The sequence below is a fragment of the Sinohyriopsis cumingii genome, chromosome 2, assembly GCF_028554795.1.
Source record: "Sinohyriopsis cumingii isolate HCF-2022 chromosome 2, ASM2855479v2, whole genome shotgun sequence".
NCBI classification, from domain to species: domain Eukaryota; kingdom Metazoa; phylum Mollusca; class Bivalvia; order Unionida; family Unionidae; genus Sinohyriopsis; species Sinohyriopsis cumingii.
Genome location: NC_142962.1, coordinates 37160937 through 37183873, shown reverse-complemented (window position 1 = coordinate 37183873; position 22937 = coordinate 37160937). Strand labels below are relative to the sequence as shown.

The 22937-nt window shown below is 35.1% G+C and overlaps 1 protein-coding gene across 3 annotated transcripts in view; it reads right to left on the bottom strand.

Annotated features, from left to right (window-relative positions):
* Positions 1–22140, bottom strand: part of LOC149804652 (uncharacterized) — a 30849-nt gene extending 8709 nt beyond the window's left edge. The window contains exon 1 of one of the 3 annotated variants that reach the window (XM_089942882.1): positions 22005–22140. The gene's annotated coding sequence lies outside the window, so the exon portion shown is untranslated. The other 2 variants (XM_089942896.1, XM_089942889.1) reach the window with 2 other exon arrangements.
* Between the last annotated feature and the right edge of the window lie 797 nt (positions 22141–22937).

The window sequence follows — 22937 nt, the reverse complement described above, 5'->3', positions numbered from 1 at the left end:
TATTTACATTCAACTGCCCGTAACTTTATGCTCATGGAAAGAAAACAAGATCCAGTTATAAAATCATTCAACACAATGTCTTGAATCTAGTAACGGCCTTCATTGCTCAGTTATTTTCTGTTTACTAGATGGTGACACAGAAAGGGCAATCATAATAAACCAGATTAAAAATATTATTTCCATTTGCACTAGTTTTAAAATTAGAATAGGCAGATAGTTTTTTTTTTGTAAACATTATATATATTTAATATGATTTAGTGGGCAGAATTTGGGAAGAGATTTTTTGCTTGGGTCAGCAATGTGAAACAGGGATGGTCGGCTGAGCAGAAAAAAGCACATATTTTTGTTTTGTATAATATGTACTTAAATTGTTAAATAATTTAGAAACGGCAAATAGTATTGATTTTGTTTGTCTTAACACTATAATTCAATTTAATATTTCATACTTAATAATCAGATTATAATTATTTTTACTATCATCAATAATGTAATTTCATGTAATTAACTGAGTTCCTTTTCTTAGAACTGCACCATAACTGCATCACATACTGTCTATACTCACTTACAATAAGACTTTAAATTAATTTTACCTGAAGATCAACAGGAGTAATTATTTGATATGTGACTTTCAGTTTCTGTAAAATTTAGGGAAAAAAAAAAATACTTTGTGCACACACACATCAATGTGTTCATAAGCTTAATTACCTTTGACATGATGCCAAGGTCAATTAGGTCTGGTTTTCAAAATTCTTTCACAAAACTGCAAATATGCTGGTGGTCAGATCTGCACCATTTGCACCCAGAATCAATAAAATATTGCATCATCATTCAAGATAACATTCAAATTGTTTTTTAGAAATGGCCTCTTGATACTACGCACAGTAGGTCAGATGAGCTCCATTTCAGTTCAAAGGCCACCACAGCATGACCCCTATGCGCTCAATGGCAGATCTTCACACAGGACAGTGGAGATCTGATTTTAATCAGATGGACTACATGTGTAATGAAAACATATGTTGCTGTGCCTATTAATTCTGGAAAAGTAGCAATAACTAGATTTTCAGCCCACTACAGTACTAAGATCATGGAAAGTTCCAGCTGCAAAGAGCTCTTTGAGATTACTAACAAGCTAATGTCAAGGAACAAATGTACACCACTTCCTACTGTCTTCTCTCCAGTCAACCTTCTGGACCTGTTTGAAAACTTCTTCCGTGACAAAGTACAAACCATTAAAGATAAGCTTGACAGCACAATTTCAATTGACTCGTCATCACCATACAGCTGGGATACAGAATTTCAGCGGCAATCATTAGCAGCTATTTGAACCTGTCTCTATGGATTTAGTAAGTACAATCATGATAAAGAGTGCACCAAAGTCATGTGAACTTGATCCAATTCCAACATCACTGCTGCTTGAGTGCTTAGATCCAGTATTGCCTTCACTAACTGATGTTATTAATACCCCTCTCATCCGGGGAATTCCCATCATTTTTCAAAACTGCCATTATAAAGCCTCTGCTGAAGAAACCAACACTCGACCATAAAAATTTAAAGAACTACTGCCCAGTTTTTAATCTCCCATTCATATAAAAAATCTTAGAAAAGGTTGTTCTATCCCAACCTGTATCTTATCTGAATTGAAAGTCTTTTTAGCAATGTACAATCTGCATGTCGCCCTTGCCAAAGTACTGAAACTACTCTTCTAAAAGTAGTCCTCACCCTCCTTGATTTGTCTGCAGCATTTGACACAATAGACCATGATATATTTCTTCACCGTCTCCAGCATGTATTTGGCATTCATGATACAGCCTTACTGTGGTTCAAGTCCTACTTGGTCAAACAGGACACAAATTGTGTTTGCAAATGGAAAACAATCCAACCCAGTTGATCTATGTTGTGGTGTTCCACAGGAGGCTCTTCTTGGACTGGTTCTCTTAATTATATACACTCTGCCGCTCTTAAGTGTCATAGATCATCATCCAGTGTCTCACCAATTGTACGCTGATGACAGCCAAATATACAAATCTAGCCACCCAACTGAAGTTGATGCTACCATCCAAGGTGTAGAGATGTGCATTTCTGATGTGAAATCATGGATGACATGTAACAAGCTGCAGATGAATGATGATAAAACTGAGGCCATTCTGATCACAACACAAAGACTTTCTCATCCAAATCTTTACCTCAAACATTAAATATCTGCAACACCAACATTAAATTCACACAGTCAGTACAAAAACTAGGTGTTACTCTGGACAGTACTCTCACATTGCACCAACATGTCATGAACATATGCAAGGCTGCATATCTTGAGGTGAGACACATCAGCTCCATTAACAAATATCTTTCAGTTGATGCCATTAAAACACTTGTGTGTTCATCAGTAATTTCAAGACTGGACTATTGTAACTCAATTCTGTCTGGTTCATCTCAATATCTACTCCAGAAACTTCAAAGTACAGCTGCTTGGATCATCCTCAGAGTACCACAATCAGAGCACACATCCCCGTTGCTCTGTACCCTATACTGGCTATCCATTCGATCCAGAATCAAACACAAAATTTGTTCACTGTGCTACGTTTCACTGACGTAATCCAGTCCAACATATCTATCTGACCTCACCCATGTGTACACACCAGCAAGATACTTACGCTCCTCTTCTGACAATTGTATACTCATTATTCCCACTATGAAATGAAGTCATATGGACAACGTTCTTTTGCATACCAGAGCCCAGCAACATGGAATGAATTGCCCACTGAACTTAGACACAAAGACACAGTGATCACATCCAAGAGTGCCCTTAAAACTCACCTATTTCGACTGCAATTACTTAAAGACCTAATAATGTTTCCTACCTTAAATATTTTCAGCATGTTTTTTATGTTTTCTAATTTCATGGTGTTTGATTTTTGTAATCATATCATCATATATGGTTTTTTTTCATGTTATAATATTGTCTAATGTTGTAAAGCACTTAGAGCTTCTAAAGATGAGGCACTAAACAAAGTCCTCATTATTATTATAATTATTATTATTATTATGGCCACCAAGGCCATGAAATTTTATGTCTAATGAGCAACGTCTTCAACGAAGACCAGCTAGATATTATAAGCAGCAGTTTTGGTGAAAACCACATGTAGATAAGGTTATATGTTCAGGAGGAGTAGCAATAACAAAACTGTCAAGATGCCAGATCAGCACTGTTTCTGTTAGGACCAACTATTTTGACTTAGAACCAAGTAGATATAAGAAAGGCTTTCAGTGACTACCCCATATCAATATAACCATCCATTCAAACTAGCTATAACAAGAACTTCAACATGGCCACTGTTATAACAATGGCAACATAATGGATGTCCAAGATGTACAATTTTCATTTACAGCCAACGAGACATCATGAGAAGTCTTTTAGCGCAAAACCCATACTGAAAAAAGAATCCATTCAGAAAAAAAAGTAGCAATAATGAGATTTTCAAGATGGCTTCTGTGGTGGCTATACTGGACAGAAAGCCAGCACCAGTTTCATTTAGAACCAAATAGACATAAGCTGTTTTGGTGAAAACTCCATGTCAATATGACTATCTGGTCAAAACAAGCAGTTAAACTAAGATGGCTACCATCATGGTGATAATGAATGTCTGAAGAACTCTATTTTCATTCAGGACCAACTAGACATCATATGATGTCTTTTACTGAAAAAAATCATGTCAATAAAACCATCTACTCAGGAAGAGTAGTGATAAGAATTTCAAAATGATCAACATGATGGCCATAATGGATGTCAGACCAGCACCATTTTTTATTTAGAACCAACTAGACATTATAAAAAGTCTGTTTAGTGAAAAGCCCCATCCACTGTGAAAATATGATAAGATTTTGATGATCATCATGGCATCTATTTTGGATATCTGAACAACAACATTTTTCATCTTAAAGCATAAGACGTGAAAGCCCAATGTCAATATGAATATCTGTTTTGGAAGAGTAATTATTAAGATTTTCAAGATTTCCACTGCGGCAGACATTTTGAATGTCATAGTGGCACCAACTTCACTCACAACCTCAAAAGAAATCTTTTAGTTTAGAAGATTCAATACTGATTAAATGATCCATTTAGGATGATTAATGAAAAGATTTTCAAGTTGACCACCATGGCATCTATACTGGATGTCTGACATGTACTACACACTATAAGTGAAAACCCCAAGGCAAAGTAAAATACCCTTTCTGGAGTATGATAACAAGATTGTCAAGCCTGCCACCAGGACAGATGGACACCATTTGTATCTATGCCCAATCAGACATTATTAAAGTGAAAACCCCCAGGCTGATATGACCATCCATTTAGCAACGTGATTTCCAGCCTGGCTGACATGGCAACCATAATGGATGTCCATGTGGAATATTTATTTAGGACCAACAAGACCTTGGTATGAATGGGTCTGATGGTAATCTCCAGCAAGAGTAGCAATGAAAAACTTTGCTGATAGATGACAGAAGACAGATGATGGTCACAGGCCATCATCTAAGCTCTAGTCTGTTATCATTAGAACCAAAATGAAACTGATAATGATATGAATGGAAGAAAAAAAATGCTTGCATATAAATATCTGAGTTTTGTTTAGGAAGGCATCCCTACACAATTTTTTTCTTCTCTGAATTGTAATTAAAATAAGAATTTAATCTTGGACTATTGCAGAATTTGTAAACAAAGAAAGTAAAATTAAGAAAACATGTTCTAATATTTCAACAAGGAATGGCCTTAGAAATTATTATAATGACAGAAGATAGAGTCTGTCCAAAAAGACACAAGATTCTTTCCTTCGTTTATTGGACTGGGTTCTGATTCATAGGAAGTAAATGAGCTCAGTCCCCAATTCACTGTTTTATAATGACAAAGTAGGCAGCTTTTGATGTCCAATCAATGTTTTTATATCCATTTCTGCATGTAGCAAACTCAACTCCTTGTTGTAAACATTTTGATTGTCTAAATAAACAGTTTAGTTTAATACTTTTTATTTCACCCAGCTTAGTTATTTCACACAGCTTACACCACACAGCATATTTTTCAATATTAAGGATAGTTGTTAATATTAAGAATAAATTGAAACGTGAAGATGTGATGTGATTTGGATTTTTAACGTAGCTTTAACAATTTTTCAGTCATATTGCTACGATGTCTGCAGTGTGGCAGTTTATAGTGATGTCTAGCACTGGGGCATCATGCTGCAGACATGTAGCATGATGTCCCACCCAGTCACATTATTCTGACACCAGGCCGACCAGTCCTAACACTAACCTCTTAATGCTGAGCGCCCAGCGAGGCAGCTGTTAGTACCATTTTTGTAAGTCTTTGGTATGACTCGGTCGGGGATCGAACCCACGACCTCCCGCATCCGAGGCGGACGCTCTAACCACTAGGCCAATGAAACGTGAAGAAGCTGTCCTTATGAATGTAATTGAAAGAGTTACGTTGACAGGTAAAAATTCTGATGTCTTTTACCTTAACTTCAGCAAGGTATTTGATTCTAATTCCCACGAGACTCATGTCAAAACGTTCTTCAAACTGGATTGTTGTTAATATACTCGAGTATAAGCGGATGAATACAGTCGAGGTCAAGTAAACTTCCAAGTAAATCAGTGTTCACAGGGAAGTGTGTTGGAGCCAGTCCAGGCATTTGCAGCTGACAAGGAGACACGTTGAAACAATTACAGAAATGATGATAACAGTTCTACAAAATATTCTTATTTAACTAGATCTGTTGCACTTGGTGATATTGAAATTTATATGTATAGTCATTTAACAACATCTCCACACAAAGGCTCAATGATGAGAATTAAAAGTCCTGAAAAATCTAACAAGATTTGCACATAAACTTTATGAAGATAAAATTTTCCATGATGTGTCTCATTTTCCCTGGACACTTCTCCTTTTCATATTCTAGTCAATCTTGTCTGACTAGCAAAATAGCTGAAGGGAAGACTTGAGTGAAACTGTCAAGAAGCCAGTGTGGCTTATTTATGATCTTTATCAGTGTCAAGGACTTCCCCTCTGAAGGCTACTCTGACATACCTCAAAGAAACTGCTCTATTGCATGTATTTATTGGCAAATAAATGATGCTCTATTCTGGTTGTAATGGTGTTTAAATTAAATTCGTGATGACACAAAAATAAATCATGAAATCAAAGTTTTCCCAAAATTTAATTTAATGACGCTGACCTGAAAATGTAATGAGCTAGGCCTGCATATAGGATAAAACTGACCATGCTGAGTGGAACAAACAAGCATAACACAAAAAAGCTTGACATCATATGCGTGTGTGTCTTTGTCTCTCTCGAAATGTTTTTGTATGGTGTGTTCTCAAAGATGGATTGACCTTAAGTTACTACGTTCTTGTTATATATCTGTTGTTGTTGTTTGATTTTAGAACAACTACATCAGGCACAGCAGAAGACAACAAGGGTTTCTTTTTTTACAAGTAGTTATGAGCGTGTGGACACCTTGAATGAGATGACTGGTCTGATATGACAAGACTGAGATAAGAAGAGTTAGGTTAGCAAAACAGCTAGATTTCTCTGTCACATGGGTGAGAAACATGTGCTTAGGTATCGTACATGCACAAGATAAATTCATCTTTTCTAAGAAGCCCATGTTATATCCCATCTTTATTCCTGAGAATCCACTCATAGGGCATTTTGAACACTGTATGCTAATTAATACATTTATTTTTAATTATTATTATACTTTTTTGCACATATGACAATTGGTATATTTTATCATTCCTTCTTTGTTTCATTTAACAATGTTTATATGAAGCCTGGTGTTTACTCATGTTAGTTTCTTTGGTTAAAATTCTGTAAGAGGTACCAATAAAAAAGATAAAGGTAAAACGTGTAAAAATTCTTAAAAACATGGACAAAATTTAAATAAACCACATTCCCTCAATAAGTCCAAGATTTTATTCTGTGATATATTATCATAAAGTTTCTTTACTGAGTTCACATAAAAATTCTTCTGTCTGACAGGCCTGTAGCAGCCACAATTGACAAAAAAATGTATTTCAGAGTCAGAAGATACATTGTGGACCTGGTTCAACCCTCAGGAGGTATGCATTAGCTAGGTTTTTGTGCCCACTACATGACTGGAACAACACCAGCTTTAATCTGTGATTTTCTCTATGCAAAGGATGCTACTCTCCAATAATGGCTTTGATGTTTGGAAACTTGTTTATAGAATCATCATTCTACATATTTTGCCAAGAATAAAGAACATGCTTAATATTTATATAATACTTAAAGACAATGTATGGAATCTTTGGAAACTGGCGACTTGATGGGCAGTTCTGACTGTCTTATCTGTCTCATCATTACCCTTAGTACCAATGTGATGAGGCAGTCAACAGTACAGTATACTATTTCCAGATTGTATGATGTTAGGAGTGTGTGTGTGATTTAGATTTTTAATGGAGCTTGAAAAAAAATCATTCATATCACTATAATGTCTACAGTGTGGCAGTATATAGTGATGTCTAGCACTGGGGCATCATGTCACAGGCATGAAACATCATTTCCCACCCAGTCACATTATCCTGACAACAGGCCAATGAGTCCCAACATTAACCTCTTAATGCTGAGTGCCATGTGAGGCAGCAGCTAGTACATTTTCTTTGTTTATAAGTCTTTGGTATGACTTAGCCAGGGTTTGAACCAACAAGGCAGTTGCTATGGCCATCAAAGCGGTCACATGATGTTATGACTCTATTATCTTAAAAATAACAAAATAAAAATAGCAACAGAAAGAAGTGAAACCAACCAGTTTAGTAAAATCAAGAAATAAATTTTTTTTCCAAGTTATAAAATAAAGATTTAAGAGGAACTAAGAGTATTGTGAATTGAACCCAAATAATCCTAAAAGTTCTATCACAAGTCCAAAAGTATTCTGTGTTCTGAATGAATTTCAATATCATTTGTGCTGACGTACTAATAGCCTTAAATAGCTTCAGAGGTCTCGCTAGGATTTTAAAACTAAGAGTCCAGGACTCACATTTTGGTAAAAACAGGAGTCCCACCATCAAAAATTGCAGTCCCTTCTTTCCTACAGAATCAACACAGACGTGAGTGCATCTATTTTTAGATGGAGAGGTTTTCGTAATGTAATCACTCACTTTAATATAGCTTCATTACAAGAGTCCACTGACAGGATTGCAAATTTATGGTTTATTTATTTGTCTACATCCTTGTAGTAATTGTAGGCAATGGTTAAATAGTATCTGATTTGCTGTTTTCCGCCCGTATTTTCGCAAATACGTGTCAAGTCGGAAAACAGCTTAGACCATAAAGTGCATCTCACGAATTCCACAACGTAGCACTGTCTCCTACATTTCTGACCTACATAATCTGCATTTTAAAGTTAAATCTTTAATAAAATAATACCTTGGCTTTGCTTTCAATGATTTGTATATTTTTCTGAAAAAATATGCCCGATGATGTACGAAAACAGACAATCAAATAAACTGGTACATCCCAGACTTAGCGAAGTCCGCCATTATTTCCCGTTAGGCCTACTGGTTCACTTACAGTTTCAAACTAATTTTATGATTAATAGTGTACAAGAGGCAGTTAAAATATATCCAGACCACCGATTCTGATCTTAAAACACATGTTTGTATGTTTTATCATCAAAGGATAGCATGCAGGAAATTGATAGTTGCTACCTTACTCGGAAAAAGGTTAATGGTCAATCGGTTATCAAAACATATGCTTGTGAATGGGCAAGAGTTTGTTTGTCAACATAATTGATATCAAAACTAGGCCTAGCTACTGATGTCTTGATGAATACATTTCACTACAACACTAGAACTAACCGGGTTAAGGCAAGGGGCATTTTTAAAAAAAAGTATGGTCAGTCAATGTACCTCTTAAATAGCTAATGTTCGTCCATCAGAGTGATACTGAACTTTGTCAATCCAAGTAAGGACTTGTTCCAAACACTAAGCTAGGCATTGCACACTTTCTTACACTTAGCTACTTTCCTATCCGAACTATCAATTCTAGCAGCTTTAGCACACTTCTGAATCTCGTTACAATCTTCGCAAGTTTGCCGTTTAACCCCAAAATACTTATCTGAATTTACGAATGTTATTTTGTCTAAGTCTCAACAGGTTTTGATTCTGAGGTCATGTGCACTACTTATTCCGATACATTCGGAAATGAACACAATAACGAAAGCTAAAGTTGTTTATTGATGTACTTTTATAAATGACCGCATGTACATCTCTGGGTCTTTCTGACTCTCAATTCAATCACTGTAAATATCAGTACATTTTCCCACCCGGCCGCCAGTCAAAGCCTTTGAACTTGCTACCCAGCTATTGCATCATGTTCTTTTTTATGTACTCTTATAAAATGGCAACATGTATGTACATCAAAGGGTCTTTCAGTCACTGAATTCTGTCATTGTGGGGCCCTAAGTGGACAAGTGGTCTAAAGCGCTCACCGTTATGGATCACTGCCATCTCACCTCTCTGTCTGCATGAGTTCGAGTCTCGGATTCGGCTAATGTGGTTATGTGAGAAAGCTTGACAGTAGCTTCTCGTGGGTCGGTGGTTCTTTCCAGGGGTTTCCCGGGTTCTTCCTCCACCATTTATACTGGCCGCCATGTATAACCTATCTTGTGCTGAAAAAATGGCGTTAAACCCTACAACAACAACAACTGTCATTGTAAATATCAGCACAGCTAATTGATCAACACATTTTCCCACCAAGCAGGTGGCTGAAGCAGGACTGACAAGTTTTTGAATTTTGCCGCACACCTATTGCATGTGTAAGGAAGACTCCCGCCTCAGCGATTTTCTGCGTCCCAGTTAAAAAATTGGCATCCAAATACGCGTAATTAAGCATTTCCAAGATATCTGAGGTTGATGTGTTAACAGTCTTGATCTATCAATGTTGACATGATCATCCATCCAGGAGTAGTGATAACAAGAGTTTTTCTTCAAAGTAGCTGCTGTGGTGGTCATACAGAATATCAGATTGGCACCATTTTGATTTACAACCAACTAGACAGTATATGATTATGACTTTTCATTCTGGTGGAGTTATAATAATAAGACTTTCAAGACTGCCATCCAAGGTGGTGACCATATTAGCTGTACATGTGGCACCATTTTCATTCAGGACCACCTAGACATCATAACTTGATAAGACGTACATGTATTCTGATGAAAACCCCATGTCAGTATGACCTTTCATTCAGAAATTGTGATATCACAAGATTTTTAAGGCAGCTGTGGTTGTAGCCCTAATGGACATACGAGCTACACCTATTACATTTAAGATTAACCAGGCAGATATCACAAAAAGTCCTTCATTGAAAACCCCATGTTGATATATGACCAGTCACTTAAAAGAAGTGGTGACAGCACAATTTCACTATGGCCACTGAGTGGCACCATTTTCATTGAGTCTGTAAAGTGTAATGGCTATCCTCATAGCAGTTAAGGAAGAGTAGTGATAATAATGGACTGATTACAAATGACAGACCATCCCATAAGGTCTGCTGGTGACAGACTAAACTAAAACTTGCTCCTCCACAACACTGAAAAAATAGCATACAAAAAAGATGCAAGAAGAAACTACAAAGGAAAATGGAGACAAGATACTCCATATTTAACCAGAAGTGAAGGAACAAAAGAGACTACCAAAGGACAATTAGTGAAGAAATAAAAATACTGATAATACTTACCTGATGTTGTAGAACACTATCACAAGAAATGCTGCGGTTGTGTATTTAGTGATAAATATTCTCTAGTTAATGATATATATCTAGTTCCTTCTCACTATTACTTTTATGAACATTCCAATACATGTATATTTGATATGGGACATTTCCAATGGTTTAGATGGCATTGTTGTTAACTACATCATATGAAAGGCAATACTGAGTGTAGGTAAGTTGTGACACCCCAAAAATCTTTCAATCTTTTGTTTGTACAAGCATGTGCAGTAAATCAAGTACGTGTCAGTATCCTAGTGAACAGGCAAAACCAGAACTCTTAACTTTTATACTTACAATGGAGGTGGAGCCTTCCATATATTTACAATATTTGTATTTTGTTTTTATTCCATAATTTAAAGCTTAACATCAACTTTTTCAAAATTAAGAAAAGGGTGGGACCCATGGCTTATTGGGGAGAGCTGTTCTTATGGGCCATACATAGTCGCATACAAGTCAAGTCCCACAGCAAACTGCACAGGCCCAGATCTGCTGTTGCATAATGGACTGGTAGATCGGGTCTATGCAGTTTGTAAGAACTGTTTAGTGGAACAAACAACAAAGACCCTGATCTGCTGGCACACTATGCAATAACATATCAGGTTCTACGTTGTGTGCAGTTGGACCTGATTTACAAGCTGGTATATATGGGACTTCACATCTACAAAATACTCCTGATATGCATGATTATCAGAGATGACAAGTTTATTGATTTGTTTACTGTAGTTCAGCTCTATTAAGAATGATGGTGCATATATTATTTGTATGCACTTAACTCCAATAGATGTATCAAGTTTTACAACTTGTGATTGATTTTATTGTCTTTCTTCTGTTGAATATTCAGCAGTGCTGCATTACAATTATACACATACACATGACTTGTTTAAAAGATACTGAAAGTTCCACCAAGATTAGCATTTGTATTTTGTTTTTAGTATGAACTAATTACTTTATTCTGTTAGCATATAAGTCTTTTCTTTCATTTTAAGATATTTTCTTTTGCATGTAGCCATTATCGTCCAATTTGCTCATTTTGCATCACACTTAACCTTGATATTTTCTTCCCACTGCAACCGAAAAATTTGAATAACCTAATATTCAATATAGCAACTGCTATAAAATACATATTAATTCAAATATCACTGCTGTAAAGTACATTTTAATACCAATATCACTGCTGTAAAGTACATATTAATACAAATATCATTGCTTTAAAGTACATATTAATACAAATATCACTGCTTTAAAGTACATATTAATAAAAATATCACTGCTTTAAAGTACAAATTAATACGATTATCACTGCTTTAAAGTACATATTAATACAAGTATCACTGCTTTAAAGTACAAATTAATACAAGTATCACTGCTTTAAAGTATATATTAATACAAATATCATTACTTTAAAGTACAAATACAAGTATCACTGCTTTAAAGTACAAATTAATACAAGTATCACTGCTTTAAAGTATATATTAATACAAATATCATTACTTTAAGTACAAATACAAGTATCACTGCTTTAAAGTATATATTAATACAAATATCACTGCTTTAAAGTACATATTAACACAAATATCACTGCTTTAAAGTACATATTAACACAAATATCACTGCTTTAAAGCACATATTAATACAAATATCACTGCTTTAAAGTACAAATTAATACAAGTATCACTGCTTTAAAGTACATATTAATACAAGTATCACTGCTTTAAAGTACATATTAATACAAGTATCACTGCTTTAAAGTACATACATGTATTAATACAAATATCACTGCTTTAAAGTACATATTAATACAAATATCACTGTTTCTCTTGTAACAGCAAGAGCATTGGTCTTGTTCTGTATATTAAGTTTTGCAAAAAATTATTTTAAGGGGCAAAACTATATTTCAAACAAGAATAACCTAAAGTAAACTGCTGAATGCTGAAACCATTTATAATATTCTTGAGCAACAAGGTTTTCAAATCAATGGTAGCTGCTGCGTTGGCCATACTGAATGTACAATCAGCACCACTTTCATTTGGGACAAACTAAATACCATTAGAAGACTTTTGGTGAAAACCAGATGCCAATATGACCATCAATTTAGAAGAATTAGTGAAAAGATTTGCAAAGAGCTCCTGTCAAAGTGATTGTTATTTCTAAAGGAGCATCACAATGAGAGAAAAAAAAAAGATTTTCAAGATGACAGCCACGGTGGTCATAATGGATGTCAGATCAGCATTATTTTCATTCAGAAGCCACTAGACACAATAATGTACATGTATTCAGGTGAAAGATTGATGTAAATATAATTCAATTTAGGGTCAGTAGCAAAAAGCAGATTTTTAATGACTGCTATATTTAAGGTCAGACTTACCGGTATACACTTTTCATTCAAGTCCAACTAGACATCTTAAGAAGTCTCTTGATGAAAACCCTATGGTAATATGCATGTAATCAACCAATCAGGTGGAGTAGTTTTAAATGTCACCGTAGCCATACTGCATGACTGGGCAGCTTCATCTTCATTTCAGACTAACCAGGCATTATAATAAGTTTCTGGTGAAAACCCCATGGTGAAATGACTTTCTAGCTGCAATAAGATTTTTAAGATGGCTGCTATGGGTGACATGATGAAAGTCAGATCACGTAATTTTTATTTAGAAACAACCAGACATTACAAGAAGCCTTTTAGTGAAAACCTTTTGGGGTTAAAATCACATCTGACAGCAGTGCTTTAACTGTGGTCATGAGCTTCTGTGCGTGATTTGGATTTTTAACATAGCTTTAACAATTTTTCAGTCATATCGCTACGATGTCTGCATTGTGACAGCTTATAGTGATGTCTAGCACTGGGGCATCATGCCACAGACATGAAGCATGATGTCCCACCCAGTCACATTATCCTGACACCAGGCTGACCAGTCCTAACACTAACCTCTTAATGCTGAGCGCCAAGCGAAGCAGCTGTTAGTACTATTTTTGTAAGTCTTTGGTATGACGCAGCCGGGGATTGATACCCACGATCTTTTGCATCCGAGGCGAATGCTCTAACCACTAGGCCACTGGAGAGGTCAGTTATGAGCTTGACATAAAGACAATGGACTTCTGGTCAATAAGAAATGTTTTTTTAAATACTTTGATAAATAACACTAGTTTGTGTTTTACATATTAATACACTGTTACACCTCTACATTCTAAAACTAAATAACTGAAGAAAAAAAAACGATTAAATTTTTTTTATCAAAAACACTACATGTATTTTCATAAAATACAAAGTGAAAATTTGAGAGGAACTAACAGTATTTATAATTAATTCTAAATAACACAAAAGGTTCAATCACAATGCATTCCAACAGTTTTGAATATGCTGATGTATGATGATGATATCATCAAGAATGTCTTTGAATGAGTCCTCAATAATCCCAAAGTAGTGTTTTAGTCCAAAAAGTCAATAAGCACTGTGTAACTCCATTGAATAATATGAATAAATATTTCCTATAGAATTATACCTGTACACAACAGTGAATGATTTCACAGACTGAACCTGAGATAGGAATGAAGACATCATTTACAACCTCTATTTAAATACAAACTGTCACCAGGCCTATGAAGCAGATGAAAGTGCCCAGGGTGTTGGAAATTTCGCATGGAAAAAAGTTTGCTTGTAGAACATTCTAAGGTCATAATTGAGGCTAAGTCTTGAGTTCCAATTCAAATAAACATCTTATAAAAGAATAACAATAGTCCAGCAGGACAAAACTTTACCCTCTGAAACATGACCAATGATGGGCTGTGATGTTCTGCACGGAGTATTCAGAGAAATATAAAAGTGTACATAGTACTTCATACATGAATCTTGTTGGAGAAATAAGCTTTTATTGTTTTGAGCTAATGTTAATGAACAGTAAAGTCTGAATTAGAGACTAAATTGGCACCTGTATTATTTTATCTGGATCAGTAAAATTTAGGCAGGAATAGTACCAATTTTATTTGCTGACCATGTGAGTTAAGGATTAAACCTCCTTAATTTCAAGCCCCAATTATGTCAAGGAGACTGTCTGACTGGCAAAACATCGACCAGCATGGATGTGTTTTGTTTTTGTCTTCCTTAAAATCTTCACTGAAAGCATATCAGTTTATCATTTGCCTTGTTCTCGTTCTGCTTTTCACATTGGAGGTTAATAAAGATGGCTACCATGTAAGTTCAGCATTCTGAGCTCAACTTTCTAACTGTGATACTGCTCTAACAATGTGCAGAACTGAAATTTCATGTTATGTAATAACTGCAAGAGGGTCTTGACAATATTCTTTGCTACCTCAAATGAACTAAACAGTGTGAACACTGATGAAAATACAGGAAGAAAATATCCAAGAGAATCAAACAAAGGAGTTCTCAAAATGGCTACACTTAACAAAGCCCTAAATTGGATTTCTAAATTTCTAATGAGTGCCAATACACCTGGCTCCTTCTCAAGGTTCACCACTCAGGGCATCAACTCACCTTCACTGATATAGTAACAATTTCTTTGACAATATGGAATATATTGATAATGATTCCATGATCATTATCAAAAGTGAACAAGCTAATCTTAATGCAGTATTGAGAAAGTAAAAAACATAACTTAGCTAAATACTTGTTAAAACAAAACAGAACTGTGCACTAAATAAAGAAAAGGAAAATATGCAACACGTAGTTAGTACTACAACATGCACCAGTCCAAAATGCAACAAACAGAACAAGTGCCAACTTGAAGAAGATATGAGCAAACTAAAGAAGTGGCATGTAAAGTCAATGGATATTTTGGCAGGAGGCCCTAGGTCTATACCAGTGCATACCATATGTACTCACCTAAATAAAAATATAGATATACATAACAATGTGTTAGTACAATTTAAGATGGCCACTAAGTAACATTTTGAAGATGGTTGCCATGGCAACCATACTGGACATTCAGGTCAGCATTATTTTCATTTGGAACCAACATCACAAGGAATCATTTAGTGCAATCCCATGCTTATATGATCATCCACTTAGATGAAGCAACAGCAATATTTTCAAGCAGGCCATTACGTTGGCGATATTGGATGTATGAGTGGCACCATTTCCATTAAGAACAACTTGACATCATAGTCTTCAAATGAAAACCCATGTCAATATGACAATCCATTTAGGAGAGGTGATATCAACATATTTAAGCTGGCTAAGATGGCAACCTACTAGATGTCAGTTGGGAACCATTTTCATTTAGCAAGGCTTTAAATCTCTGGCAGTACACTATGCTGAGGCTAGCCAGTTTCCTGTATGACTAGTAGTCTTCATAATTTAAATAATACAATGGCTAAAATAATCTTGACATGTGTCTGAAATTTTGTGGGAAGGACTAGTAAATGTCTCAATGTACAAGTCCTGGCAACTAAGAAATTTATCTTAAATTGTAGGCTTGTTTAGGACCTACTGGACATTATAAAAAATCTTTCTACAAAAAAAACACATGGTGATATGACCATCCATTCAGGTGGAATAGTGATAACAAGATTTTGAAGATGGATGCTAAGGTAGCCATACTGGATGTATGAGCAGGGCCATTTTCATTTACAACCAACTAGACCTTGGGATGAATGTGCATGATGTGTGTGTAATGTTTTATGAGGAGCAGTGTTAACAAATGTATGCCAATGCATAGACAGACAGTAGACAATCCCATAATTTCTTTACATCTATGAACATGTTGAGCTAGTAACTCATCAAGGCTATGAAAATCTCAAATAGTATACCTCTGTTTTGTGTGCGGTCTCTTTTCAAAATGAATATTTCTTGCATTGTGGCTCATCTTATCAATCATTTGTATTGGTTATCATACATATATATATATATATATATATATATATATATATATATATATATATATATATATATATATATATATATATCTCAATGTTTTCGGTAGATAGTCTGATAAATCAACCGACCCCCCAAATCTGTGTTGATACTGATGGATAACATGATAGTCTGGTGTAACTTGTTCTTTAAAATATTAAATTTTGCTTCATGCAAAACTTTCTGGAACAAACCTGCATACCATTTAGACACATACCAGTAATTGGTAACAGCCATATCTTGTGCAAAATTCAAAATGACCACAGGACAGAGGATTGAGCTATTGGGATTTGTTTTGGAAATGCATGTATAATGTACATGACACCAAAAGAACCCTTCAGCTGACAGCAGCTCCTAAGCCATGAGAAAGTGTATAAAATATACACATATGTATGCAACCAAAATTTGCTGTAGATTTTTGCAGGTTTTAATGAATAGGTGCTATCTACGGTAACCCCATAATTGTCAATCATTATCATCATAGGTGTGGGGCTCATTTACAGGCCTATTCAGTAGCCTTTGAGATGGTTCCAATGACCCATAATAATAATAATAATAATAATAATAATGACCTTATTTAAAGAGGGTACCACAATTAGCTAAAAACTAATCTACCTTGAGGCCCTCATACAAAGGAATTCATTTATTTAAGCTGCATCTCTGATTCCACTGGATATATTGGGTTTGGAAGAAGGAAATAGAGTGGGCATTTCTAATCTCAGCTGGAATACTATTCCAGAGCAGAGTTCCAGAGTACTGGAAACTTTTTTTAAATAACTCCTTATTTGGTTTGGGAATTTTATACTGTTTGGTAGACATGGATCGCAGGTGGGGAGTATTACCAGGTAGCCTATACTGGAATAGTGATTGTAAATATTCAGGAGCACTATTCTGAGATATCCTGTACATTAATTTGGCATTTCTCTAACAGATTCGGTCTTTAATAGGTAATATTTTTAACCTACCAGCTAAACTTTCCTTGCTTTCTTTCTGGATTGATATTAGTCCAAATGCTCTTTTTTGAAGATGTGCCAGCTTTGCTATGTTTTTATCATTTGAATTACCCCATACTGTACTACAGTAGTCCAAATAGGGTTGTATGTAACTGTTATAAAATAGTTTCCTGTGCCTTTCAGGGAGAAAATGTCTTATCCTACTGAGAAGCCATAAACTTCAATTGACTTTTTTACTGGTATGTTTGATATGTTCAGTCCATGATAGGTTATTATCTACCAGAACACCAAGTAGCCTATCATGACAGGCTATTTGCAGATTTGTATCCTTCCATGTCAGACATAGTTCATCACTATCAAGATTTGTCCTTCTTTGCCATGTTGAGATAAGTAATATTTTAGTTTTACCAGTATTTACCACCATGCCATTACATGTGCACCAGTTTTCCAGTTTGTTTAGTGCATTCTGTAAAGAAATTTCGAGCTCATGCTTTGTGTTTTGGATGTCTGACAATGTTGTGTCATCTGCATAGAGATCTGTAGATGATATTGAGTCTCTTAGTAAAAGTGGTAGGTCATTAATAAATAAAATGAATAGTAGTGGACCTAGAATTGAGCCTTGTGGTACTCCATATCTAATTGTTTCAGGTTCAGACAGAACATTATTTATGTAAACATGTTCTGTTCTCTCATTTAAGTACGAAGTAAACCATCTAATTGTTCTTTCATCACACTGGTAGATTTTAAGTTTCTTCAAAAGGATTTCATGATCCACCATGTCAAAAGCTTTCCTGAAATCTACAAATACAGTTCCTATTATTCTACCTTGGTCAAGTGCTTGAAGCCATTTATCAGTTAGGGAGATCAAGGCAGTCTCACAGGAATGGTTCTGTCTAAAGCCTGATTGATTAGGGTGTAACAGCAAGTGTTTGGTTAAATATGACATGAATGAGTCATGGACATGTTTTTCAATCAATTTTGACAAGTTTGGTAGTATTGAAATTGGTCGGTAGTTATCAGCATCATCCTTAGAACCAGATTTGTGAATAGGAGTTACTTTTGCAGTTTTCCATATTTTGGGGACAGATGAGGTTGCAATACTTAAATTAATTATGAATGTTATGCTATCTACAATAGCAAAGGCAGAAGATTTAATGAGTCTTGGACCAATCTGATCAAGTCCTGTAGCTTTCTTGGTATCAAGTTCACTGAGACATTTTTTAACCAAGTTTTTTGACACTGGTGGGATAGAGAAACATACCTCCTTTGAGATTTTACTGCTGCAGAACTTTTTCAGTTCATTAAAGTTGTTTTCTATCACTGGCTCTTTTAACTTTGTGGTAATGTTGATGAAAAAATCATTGAAAACATTTGCAATGTCAGTTTCATCAGTGACTATGGTGTCATTTACCAGAAGTGAGTGAATTTTATTTGTCTGTTTTTTGTGCGTTCCTCCAGTGAGTTCATCGAAGACTTTCCAAATGGAGTTTGCATTGCTCTTTTTGTTTTCAAGCAATGATTGATAATAAGTTTTTTTTAGCTTTTTTGATCATACTTGTTATTTTATTTCTCCATACTTTATATTGTGCATGGTTTTCCATAGCCTTGAATTTGTCTCGTGTTTTCATAGCATCTAGGATTTCAGTAGTAAGCCAATTAGGTTGAATATCAGTCTTTACTCGATGTACTTTCAGTGGTGCATGCTTAGATACTACATCCATAAATCAGTCCACACCCTCATGGCTTCATCTATGTCATCCAAATTTTGGATCATACTCCATGGAACTTTATATAGGTCACTGAGAAATTGTTCTTCATTAAAAGTTTTGAACGATCTGTAAGTGATTATTTTATGTGTATTTTTCTTATTTTTCTTGCATTTAACCTTTCTTGTCAAAAAAGTAGGATAGTGGTCACTAAGACCAACATTCGGTACATTAACACAAGCCACATTGTCTGGTAGGTTAGTATAAATGTGTGCTTGATTTTTCTGTTATCCTTGTAGGCTCATTTACCAGCTGGTCTAGGCCTAATGATTCAATAAATTCCATCCAGTTGTTCCTTATCTGAGTATTGAGAAGGTCCTTATTTATATCTCCGAGTATATATGTTTCTTTCTCCTGTGCTAGAACATTTTCTATTTGTTTCAAAAAGTTATCATTCCAAAATGCTTTGGAGGAAGGTGGTCTATAAATGAAACCAGCTAGGAAAGATTTTGCATTATTTTGAAAAATTTCCACCCAGATACTCTCAATTTCATGTGACTCCAAGTCAAGTCGCCTTTTGACATTTACATCTTCCCTAATGTATACAACAAGACCCCGCCCCGCTGTCTCTCTGTCCCTACGAAATGGTTTATTGTAGCCTTGACAGTGAAATAGATCATCACTGTGGTTAGCATTTAATTTGGTTTCAGTGAGTCCTAAAACATGTACATTATTTTCCATGGAAGACAACATTAACTTAATCTGGTCTATCTTTCCCACTATACCTTGTACATTTAAGTGACCTATGTTAAAACCTTTTGTATTTAGTTTCATATCAATTACATGTATGTCATCATGCAATGGGGTACTCACTGAGATTGTCTCCATACTACTTTTATCATTCTGACATCCTATTTCTATATTTAAATGTTCATATATATTAGCATCTTCAAAGTCACATACAAACCCTGAAAATCCATTTACATTTGCATCTACAATAGTGTCCATTGAATAGTTAGAGTCAAGAGTCCCACTGGGTACATTTGGTTTTTTTGTAAATGAAGCGTTGGCATTCTCCTCTTTGCCAGCTTCCTAATATGTATACATAGATAACTGTGAATTGGGAATTTAACAAAGCAATTTTTTTAAAAAATTGTCTTATCACAGGATGGAAATTAATAAACCTCTGCAAGTTTGGAAGTATTGTTCAAATTAAACAATATGCATGTTTTGATTAACTTTGTTAATTATTTTTTACAATTATTATTAATTTACTTCTGCTAAAAGTACTGGTACCATACCCATTTCTAGCTTTTCCACACGTCTTTTAAAGTAATAAGTAAACAAAACTGAGAGATCAGTATAAACTGAAAACTTCACAACTGATCACTTCCATTTAGTCATTATCAGATTATGGTCTACATGCATGAACTGCTAACCTCCAAAACTGAAGAGCCTGACAATGTGCATGAATTATTCATCTCCAAAAACAAATAAATGAAAAACTGCTTCAGTGAGCATGGGCATGTTAACATATGTTAATATATTTTTAAGAAGAATTTTTCTTACTTTAAATCATAATCAAGACATTTATTAGATTTAAATTAGCAAACCATCACAACAAATAAAGTAACAGGGTCAAGTGTGGGACTATTTGTAAAATAGTAAAATTCTCAACATACACTTACATGTCCTGTTGAGGACTGGTCAAGGGTTAAAATATAAAATAGTGCAGTGTATGACCAAATAGCAAAGATGCTACTCAGCAGCAATGGTGCAAAGTAGATTTAAATGAATACAGAAATAAAAAATAATTTTAAAACAACAACAATCCTTCATTATCAAATCTGCTGCACTGGACACTGACTTTACACGTTACTTGCTGTTCAATGCTGACACAGAGTGCTGGGTGAAAGGTAATCTTAGTGTCCTCCAACACCTACCATCCCATTTTTAGGGACACTACACACCAACATAAATGTCCAAAAAACAAAAATAGAGTGGAAAAGGTCAGAGGAAACTCAGATTACCTGAAAGGATGCTATGTAATAATTACACTTAACGATATAGCAAGTGAGTGCATTTGCAGGTAATAAATGGGTGCAATAATAGGAGTGTTGGCTGACAAAAGCAAAATGGACAGTGTGAATACGTATTCATGGTGTACATTCTCAACAACTTGGCAGGGTACTAATGTTAGCACTAAAAGAACACTAAACATTGAGTTTTATAGCTCATGATGCTGAGTCTCATAACATGCCATACCTTACAGTAGTCCTACAATGTAAGACGTATCACATGTTATTTATGTTTTGGTGCACTCAGACAAAAATATAATGTGATGCGTCTTTTTTTGTAGGACTGACCATACAGTAAATCAGCCACGATGTGGAAGCCTCGACACTGGACTAAACTTAACGCTAACAGAACGCTATAAATAGCGATGTTTCATCTCAACAGCCTTGTTTAAGCTGTGTGCTGTCATAACCTCAAGAAATCGGCAGCGGCACTAATATTAGCACTAACAGAACAATAAATAGTGATTTTACATGATGAAAAAGGAGCGAATGGTACTACAGTAACTACCCACTCATTGAGGAAGTCTCGCTGGCGTGTGCAAACTCCAGATGGATGAAATTACTTAAGAAAATCGCAATCACTTCAAAAAAAAAATTTTTTTACACCGACGACTTACTCATTCTGCACTGATTCTTTATCATCCTCGCATTTTACTCTTCCACCTAAAAACAAACATCAACTGGAGCAATTTACATAGTCTGACACGTTCCGCGTGAGTCTACGTTGAAGCGGCTTTCATCGTTATGCAAAAGAACCAATAACACACACGGCTTTGACAGCATGCAAAATCAATGGGATTATCCTCGGCCTTTTCCGTAAAGTTGATAGAATACCCTCAGGTTTATTTCTCGACTTGACGGAAATGACCGAACGCTTCGATCACTGCATACAGAATATAGTAGGCAAATAAGCTGCTCAGCGTTCTGGAGAATTACTTATCAATTTTGGATATTATCACTACGCCGATCAACTCTGAGAACACTTCGGAACATTAAGAGTAACAAAATAGTTTCAAATTCATGAACGCACTACATTGTTTATTTTCATGACTTGCCAAAGGATTTTAATATATGCCTTAATTATAACTTCAACTAAGTAATATACTAGTAAAAACGTGCCAACAAGTGTTTTTGCAAAACAGAATATTGCGAAGTGTGAGAAGTATGATGGGAGGCCAGGGGTAGCAGGCTAAGCTATTATCAAATCCAAATCTTTAGTTTCGGAGATAACTAGAAGGACATCATAATAATAATAATAATAATAATAATAATAATAATAATAATCATAATAATAAGGACTTTGTATAGCGCCTAGTCTTTATAAGCTCTAAGCGCTTTACAACATTAGACAACACCTATAACATAAAAAACATATACACTGATATTATTACAGAAAACAAAAAAAAAAAAAAAAAAAAACAAACACCATGAAATTAGAAAACATAAAAACATGCTGTAAATATTTAAGTTAGGAAACATTATTGGGTTTTTAAGTCTGTTCTTGCAGTCGAAATAAGTGAGTTTTAAGAGCACTCTTGAATGGGATCAAT